The sequence below is a fragment of the Vombatus ursinus genome, unplaced genomic scaffold, assembly GCF_900497805.2.
Source record: "Vombatus ursinus unplaced genomic scaffold, bare-nosed wombat genome assembly UNPS02014861.1, whole genome shotgun sequence".
NCBI lineage: Eukaryota > Metazoa > Chordata > Mammalia > Diprotodontia > Vombatidae > Vombatus > Vombatus ursinus.
In genome coordinates this window covers 951,832-961,349 of record NW_020954639.1, presented here as the reverse complement: position 1 = coordinate 961,349, position 9,518 = coordinate 951,832, and the positions used below count along the sequence as shown (strand labels likewise).

Below are 9,518 nucleotides of genomic sequence, written 5' to 3'. Positions count from 1 at the left end.
CATTGTTGTTCAATTGCCTATTCAAATTGTGCTGAAAAAGTTGATTTCATTAATGTCAAGAAATAATGACTTTGTATGTTTCTTGCACTGGCATATTCATTAAGTGGAGAAACATTAAAAACATCACAGAATTTTTTAAATGGTACAAAATTTGGGGGAGATGAGTAATAAGTATGATGAGTACTATCAGAGAAATAATCTTGATAGCATTTTTTTTCTATTTAGTATCCTATCTAGATTGAGTACTCTAGCCCCAAATAGTGGTTATAAATATGAGCTGTGTATTTTTGAGTGATTACAACTCAGCAAGGAATATATGACTATATCAAGCTGTTTTAGTCCCTGGAAATTAGACATCTTTCTCACTGAAAATGCAGCATTTTGAAATGACAGCAAATCATATTTATTGTCATCTAGTATTTGAATAAAATAAAGAACTGTGATTGCTTGACTGCATGGATTTCTTACATCTTACACCAAAGCATCACTACCCTCCTACATAGAACTTAATAAATCAATCTGAAGAAGTTGCTTGAGTGACCAAGAGTTGAAGTTGCCTTTGCAGCATCACATAACTAATAAATGTCACAGAAGGGATTTGAACCCAAGCATTCTGACTCCAAAACCAAATATTCTATTCCCTACAATACTCTGTTTCTATATAATATTCAAATACTAATAAAAATATATCCCCTAAAACATATATATATAGAAATAGATATAGATATAGATATATAGATATAGATATCCCCTAAATCTAGCATGCCCATAATTTGCCTCAAAACCTGGAGGAAATGCATATTCCCAACTGGGCAAGATCTAGGTCTGTCACTGGCACCCTATACCATCCCAATTAACCCATCCATCTCCCACTTTGTAGGATATAACTCATTGCCCTTCTCTTGTCCTTGAGCATAAACTATCGTAAGAGTGATCTTATCTAATCTTACATGCTTGATTAACAAAAAATCTATCAGATTTTATGGCATTGTAATGGAAAATTGATTGTGTCTAATTAATACAGATGCCTATTTATAGGAATTAAAAATATAGAATGTTTTGCAAATTTTCATGTCATCCTTGCACAGAGACCATAATAATCTTCCCTGTATCATTCCCATTTTAAAATGTGTGCTATGGAAATGAGCACTGTATAAACATTTTTAATGATAAAATCACACACACGCACACACATCAAAGGCATCTTTGGTGAGGGAATTAGTATGAAATTAGTGAGAAACAAGTTTTACAAGTGGAATGCATAAGTATGCACATATGTATATATGCATAAATTTGTATGTACATATACATACATATATAATATAATATCTCATGATTAACTTAAAGATGTAGACAAAACAAGATTTCACTGTGGGTTCTTTTTCCATTTATTGACTTTAAAAAAGATTAAGAGTTAATAGAGCAAACCAATTTCTTAAAGGCTTTTTTTCCGAAAAAGTATCTCCCATGTACGAATCAAAATTACGAGAATCTTTTTAAAGATATTACTACAGAGAAAAAATATTTGATAATCCTCTAGTCACTAATATCAATTCAAGCATAAAACATGTCAATGCATGCTCACCAGAAGTGTTCCAACCCTGTCATGAAAGGAACTCATTAAGGTGAAGAGAGATTTTCTAGAAATAGTGAGGTCCTCCAAATTTTTCTGTTTGGAGATGAAATTGTGTTAGATGTAGTAAGCCTGCCTGAAGCAACACAATCCTCCTGGAAAAGCTCAAGTGTTCAAAAAAATTTGGTCCAACCACCTATATAAGGTTTTCCTATATAAGGAAAACCAAATGGATGAAAATCACCTGTTATTCAGACATGCAGTTAGATTTATAACATTTAGAGTTCACCTATCAATATGTATATGTATATACTAATATATATGTATGTGTATATATGTGTGTATATATAAATATGTATATACACATATATGTATATGTTTGTGTAATGGTATATGTGTATATACACATATACATATACATATATATGGAATAGACATTGGAAAAGGACAAAGAGTTGAGCCCAGAATTAGAGTGAGAAGAACAGGCTGGATTTCCTTCAAGACTTACAAAGCCCGTTAGTGAAACCTAAAATCTTCCAAAAATAGTCTCACATTTTAAATATGAATAATTTACTGTTATACATGCATGACTATGAATCATGAGATACTATAGTCTTTGAATAAATAAAAATGAGCATCATCCAGAGGGTAGTGATAGGTATGAGTAAGCTGCAACATATAGCAAACAAGATACTATAAAGAAGAAACACTGTCAAGGATGTCATCAAAGAAAGACATGCCTAGGAGAAAGACTCTGGGTTCTACAGATATTCTCATGATTTCAAGATTAGAACTGAGGAAGAAACCCTATTACACTGGGTATATTTGTCTTAAAAGAATAGGATATGGGATATGGGTTAATTTTATAGCATGAGCAAACATGAAGGTTTGAAGTGAATAGCTACATCAGTAAGAAAGCAGAGCCATTGCAGTATTGGGGTTTGGGGCTGGGGATAAACTACAACTGTTACAGGATCAAGATAAAGGATACATTGTGATAATGGAAAAATGAAGACAGTGAGGTCTAGGAAAAAAATGAGTCCAAAGAGATCACCTTCAATGATGGAGGGAGGGTGGGAGAAGTTTCATGGAAGACATAAAAACTAAGCTGGGCAATTAATGAAGAGTCTTCAATAGGAAGTAATAAGGTGAGTATAACTATTGGCATGAAAGTATTTGTATATTAACACACTATATAACCAACTTTTTGTTGTTGTTATAAGCACATAGACTGTTCACTAACCATTATTGTGATTCCTAATGCCATGGCAAAGACAAATCTGATGACATAAATACCAGAAAAGAAATATTAAACCAGTTCCTCAGTCAATACCAAAAAATGGAGAATTTAGAGATTATTTCCTTTCCACTGAATCACTAGTGATTTGTCTGAATAAACCAACCAGATAAATAAGGATCCAGTAGCTCCTTTTAACCTTCACTTCTTAAATTCACTCAAATTCATTTTAACTATGAGTATTTAATGTTATTATGCAGATGTTTCAGCTGAAAGTAGAAAAGTGGAGTTTTTGTTTAAAGTATACTGGTAGTCAGCTTTCCTCACAAGTCCTACTTTGATGCTGGGTTATATAAGTAATTTCAAATTACTGAAGGCTATGTTTCTAAGCTAGAAAGCCTGTGAGTGTGGTCTTGTTGAGAAAATCAGTTACCTTTCCAAGACCCAACCTACTTAAACACTGACTCTCATCACCAGTAGGCTGGGGACCAAGTGACTAATTAATTATTCACCCATAGCAAACCATTAACATAAGAATTTTTTAATGGCTTTCATTTTTATTGGTCCTCTTTTGTTCTTAAAGCAGTAAAAAGGTAGAAAAGGGTGCTAAGTATCACACACTTTTTATACTGCTTACAGATATTAACATAACTAAAGGTAATTTAAATGTGAGACCATATGCTTTGGTGTTGAGAGTGAATAAACAATGAAATGGTACTTTTCCTAAAGGATCTTATATTTTACTTTGTGGAAAATCCTTGGAAACATCAAAGTGTCTAGGGAGCTAATAAAAATGTCGACTTTTTCTAGGCAAATACATATGTATTCACACATGTACATTTATTTCTATATATTGTGTAGTCATACATATGCATATATATAATGTCTGAATTGTATATATGTATGTATATATATGTGTGTGTGTATATATACATATATATGGATGTGTATAAATCTATACAAAACATTAATTATCTTAAGGAAAAAGGATAATGAACATTAATTTATTTTAAAATTTTCTATTTCATAGAAATATAGTACTTTCTAAAAAAGAAAAGTTATAGTTAATATATAGGTACATTAAAACCCTATGGCCTTTATTAGTATTGTTCCTGAAAACACAAGATTTTACCTTAGGTACTATCTTTTAATGATTGGTTTTAAATACAGATGACATAGTCTGATCTGGAGATCTCTGTGTGTGACTGTTATCACACGCACATAATTCATTAAGGGCTGCTGTGTTTTTGAGCATGAAAAGCTTTTGGCCATTTTTGTTTTTGTTGCCTTATATGGTGCTTAGTTTCCTAATTTTAAGGGTATAGAATGAGAAAAATAACATGGCTGGATAGAACTTTTGAGAGACCATTGAATTCCTCATTTGACATTGAGATACTCAAATGTTGTTTTCCAAGATTTTGCTATTTAATACTGAAAAATATTGTGTGTATGAGCATGAAAAAGGACAGTATTGAACCAACATCCCTTTCTACCTTTGCTTACTAAACCACCCCCAATAACTAGGTATATGGTGTACCTATTGCTACATTCTAAACTGACCTCTCTCAGTGATAGGCCCCAGTGAAAAGGGGACCGAGTGTGTACATAGCAAAGTGCTATGAAAATGAGAAACCTGGAAAACTTCCTCTTGGTTGTCTGGAATTTCAACTCAATCTGCTTTTTCCACCTGAAATTTTTAATAAATTTTGGCAGAAAATAGGATGCTTCAACAATATTTTTTTTAGCAAGCTAATGACTTGGTAGAAGAAAATGAAACCTTAAAGGCTTCCATAAAATAAAATGCCTCCCATGAAGATAATAACCTCACACAAGATTCTATAAAAGATACTACCAGAGAGATAACTTATCAATCTGGGTTATCAGTATTAAATAAACTAGGGAAATATTTTCTTACTTGTGGTAATTGAAGGTATCTTGTAAGATATGTAATTCATGGTCTAAATATTATAAAATTAGGATTCCCTATCAGTGGTGAGGGTCTTAAAAGCCTATATTTGCAGGTGTCATTGCAATGACTATGTCACATTTACAACTGTACTATAAAGTCTGTTCAATTAAATCCACCATCACTTAAAAAAGATTTACCTGGAAAGAGACCCATACTAATAAAGCACAATGGATTTAAAAAGTACATTATTTGGATTGTGTGAAAACAATAATTCATTTTAAGGTTTGTAAAGGACCACTTCTGAAAGATCCTTGTGAGCTTGGCTCTGTTAATATTATTGGTACCACCTTATAGATGAGGAGACAGAAAAAACTGAGGTAACTTATCCATGATTACACAATCAATCAATTAAACAAGGGCTTATTACAGAATCTACTATATAGCAGGCAATGTGCTAGGTCCTGGGTGACAGAAAGAAAAAATAATGAAACATTCCCCATTCTCAGTGAGCTGACATTCTGTGGAAGGAGGCAATGTGGATATGTACGAGTAAGTAAATTATATATATATATATATATATATATATATATATATATATATATATATATACACATATATATGTATATATGTATATATGTATACACACATACATGCAGACAGACATACAGACATACTGTGGAGGGAATTCTGATTTTTATAAAAATCTAATCTATTAGTGTATTTATTAAGAACACACACACATACAAAATAAATAAGACAAAATTGGAGGTTGTGGCAGGCACTAGGAAATGGGGAGTCTCAGGAAAGGTTTCCTAAAGAAGGTGGCCCTTGAGCAGATCTTTGAAGGAAACAATGGATTCTAAAAGGCAGAAAGTCAGGTGGGAATGAGTTTGAAGGGTAGGGGAAAGCTGGTGCAAAGGACAAAGATGGCAGAGTAGAAGGAAAGAGTGGAGTTCGGCTCAACCTATCACTAAAGAACCCAGTTACCAGATGATATACCCCCTTAGATAAGTAGTTAATAGAATCCATAACTTCCTAGGAGATGAAAGTGAAAAGGATTAAGGAGAAGATAAAGCCTTAGGAGTAAGAAATCTCCTGAGGAACAAAAGCAAAAGTGAAAGTAAGAGACTTATGCTAAAAGCTTCAGTGGTAAAGAAAAAATCCCTTCAGCAACTAAAGGGAAAATAAAAGACCTCATCTAGAAGGGGAAAAATGTGTGTTTGAGGGGACACCTCAATGTGAAAGAAAAAAAAAACTCAGCTTAGGCTGCCTCCAAAAAGGTGGGAAGTGGGGTGAAGCCGGGCCTTAGCTGGCAGTCAAAGCAAAAACCCTTAATGTGGTGAAGTAAATAAAAGTGAGAAGTTCCTTCTTTCTCCTCATCTACCTCAAAGAAAAGGCCTTAACTAGGTAGGTCTATTCCACCAGAGTAGGGCAACTTCAGATTTAATTTAGAATTAAAGAAAAGATCTCTTCATTCTCCTTATTCAAAGTGGGGAAAAGGCTTCAACTAATCACAGGGTAGGAGAACCTTGCTGCTGCTGCCTCTATGGCCTGCCTCATTTCAGGCCAGCCACCATCCCAGCATCACAGACCTCTCCTGCTTACCTCCTAAGTTGGCTTAGGTTGGAAAAAATGTCTCTCACTCTGACCTTTTGTTGGCTCTGCCATTACAAAATTTGATTTGAAATGTTATTTTAAATTTGGTTGGTTGAAAATGTTGGGAGAGCTCAGCTGGGTTGCAGACTTCATCTTTGCTCTGCCCCAGCTAAGTCTTTTCATGCCAATAAGAGAAAAGGAGACACTGCTGCAACTGGTCTTACAGTTCATTAGGGGTCATTTACAGCAAAATGGCTATTACAGAAAAAAATGGAGGACGCATACCTCGAAAGAGAGCTGTTTCTCAATAAGAAAAGGTCTCTGTGTTACATAAACATGGCAGGAAAGTTTGTGTCCAATTGAAGAGGTTTTGTAAGGGATTATACACAAAGGCAGTGAGGAGCCTTACCGGAAACTGTCCACTTAAAAAAAAGTCAGTGAGGCCATCCAGGGGAAATAATTTTGTCCACTTTCCCTATAGTGTCCATGGTGAAGGACAAGGCATGAGTAGAAACTCTAACAGCAGGGAAGGGAGAATCTGGTCTAAGGAAAGATCCATAAGGGAAAGAAAAACTCAATATGATCTGATTTTCAGAGAAGGAAAGATCTAGAAATCAACTCGGAATACCATTGCTAAAATCCAGATCTTCCAAAAGGAAGGAAGAAAAGAAGGAAGGATGAATGGAATAGAAAAATACCAAAAGCAGCAAAAAAAGAAAGAATTCAGATGCTGAAGAATCACAATCAGGATCACATAAGATTTAGTAACTATCAAAATTAAAGATCAGAGAACATGGAATTACACATTCTACAAGGGAAAAGATAAATGTCTACAATCAAAAATAATATAATCAGCAAAATCAAATAAAATTTCTCAATAGAAAAATAAATCTTCAATGAAATAGAGGACTTTTAAACATTGCTAATTAAAAATAAGATGAAAAAGAAATTTGAAATATAAACACAGCAATTATGAGGAAAATAAAAAGACAAAGGAAATGATCAGAAGAAATTTTTAAAGGATTAATCATTTACATACTTGTGAGACAAGATGTTAAAATTCATTCTTTTCTAAGCCTAATTTCATAAAAGATCATAGGGATAACCAATTTAGGTAGAAGAACTATGAAGAGTTGTGTTATGTTTTGATGATGCAATAGGGAAAAAAGTAAAGGGAAGGGGACAAAGGATACACTGGAAGAAAATGAGAGGAAATATGGAGCATCTTATTAAACACATAATTGGGTTACTCAAGTAGAACTATATCCAATCATGTAGTTTGAAAGAAGTGGGAGAATAGACATCACTTGAATTTGATTTTCGTTTAAACTCATTAAAGAGGGCACAGATACAAACACACAGAGGTATTTCTGTATACAAATATATTTCAACTAAACAGAGATACAGAGAAAAAGGAGGAGGCAAAATAGAGTGTAAAAAAAGAATCAACTCATGAGGGATTATTCATATGTAAAACAAACTTAAAGCTTAGAGAAGACAGAGGGAAATAAAAAATTAACTAACATAACTGTGAATATAAATAGGATTAACTCATCCATACAATGGAAGATGTTAGCAGACAGAATTAGAAAGCAAAAACTAACAATATGTTATTTATATGAAATGCATCTGGAACATAAACATTCAATTAAAATAGGAGGCTGGAGCAAAATCTGCCTCTCTACAACTTTGTTTTTATATCTGCCCTCTGGGGCCAGGTAGAAGGTATCTAATCACTCTTGTACATGACAGCTCTCCAAATACTTGAAAACAGTTACTGAGTTAGTACATCAGTATTATTATTTTTCTAACTGCTCATTTGTAGTGATCTGGGCTCATAACTGAGCAGGAAGAAGAGATATGAATGCATTACTTTTGGGAAAATATAATACTTTCAGTGATTCCAAGAAACATAAGACCAACTTGTTAAGCTCCAACATTCATTCATGATGCCCTGTGGTTATAAGCCTTTGAATATTATGATCTAAAAAGAATTATTTTAAAAAAAATATACATACATTATAAAAATGTATGAACCTAAAATGAATTGAAATGATCAAGTATCAAGAATGAGGAATAACTGATGGACATCCTGGTTGGTAAACCTGTGTCTACAAAATATGAAAAGAATCAACAGAAATCACCTAACACACAGTCTGAGTCCTCTGGAGATTTTATGGAAAACCTTTGTGGCCAATTATACTAAAATTAAGCCACTCATGCTTTATCACTTTAATATATTCAATTTAGTCTAATGTCAAATACTACAAACTGTTTTTAAAAAAATAAAGGGTGAGAAATGCATGATGGATATAGAAATCAAGAGATATTATGACCTTAGAGAAAGCAGTTTCAATAAATTTCTATGAACAGAAGCTACATTGCATGAGGTTAAAAAGGAAAAAGAGTATTGAAAAAGTATAGGTAGTGAATGTAGATGGTTTTTCCTAGGTGTTGGTTATGGCACAGAGGAGATATACAGATTGACAGCTTGACAGGACAGCAGGATTGAGTGAAAGGGGTGTTGTTGTTTTTTGTTTGTTCATTATGTTTTGTTTTAAAGAAGCGAGGAAGGGGAAATCTCTGTGTGTTCAGAGGCACAAGGGAAATAGTCAATAGATAAGGTGAAGTTGAAAAGTAAGAGACCATGGTGATTGAAGGTGCAGGATGCTGGAGGAGACAGAAAAGGATGAGGTAAAACATGCAAGTACAGGGAATGGCATTGACAAGGCTAAGGGCCACCTCATCCTAAGAATGAATCAAAGGATTTCTTCATAACAGTGTGCTTTAGTACTTTAAAGATTCTTGAAGTGGCTGCACATCCTCTATTCACTGATAGGGATTATAACTTTTCTGTTGCTTCATAGACAGTTTTGAGAGTTTCTGTGGCCACAAAATTCTTTATCCAGAAGTCATTCTAATGATGAGTCTCCTTTAACTAAGCTCATCTACAGAAAACACAAGTCCCTTTCTTAACCTGGTGCTTAATGAAATCCATTCCAGCACAAAGCAGCAGTTCAACAGAAATTAGGATATTGAACTAGATTCCATGTTTTGCTTTAGGATAATATATATATATATATATTACTTTAATAAATATAATATGACAAAACATGGATTCCATTAATATAGAGAACTACCACAGAGGAAACTCTTTCTAGTAATGTCTACCTGGATTCAATTTATAGTCTTACAGGTTTGCT

General features: G+C 33.5%; 1 non-coding gene across 1 annotated transcript; it reads right to left on the bottom strand.

Moving 5' to 3' along the window:
- Nucleotides 1–1,043: 1,043 nt before the first annotated feature.
- LOC114027538 lies at nucleotides 1,044–1,150 on the bottom strand. The gene has a single exon (XR_003567269.1). It is a non-coding gene; the product is annotated as a U6 spliceosomal RNA (small nuclear RNA).
- Between the last annotated feature and the right edge of the window lie 8,368 nt (nucleotides 1,151–9,518).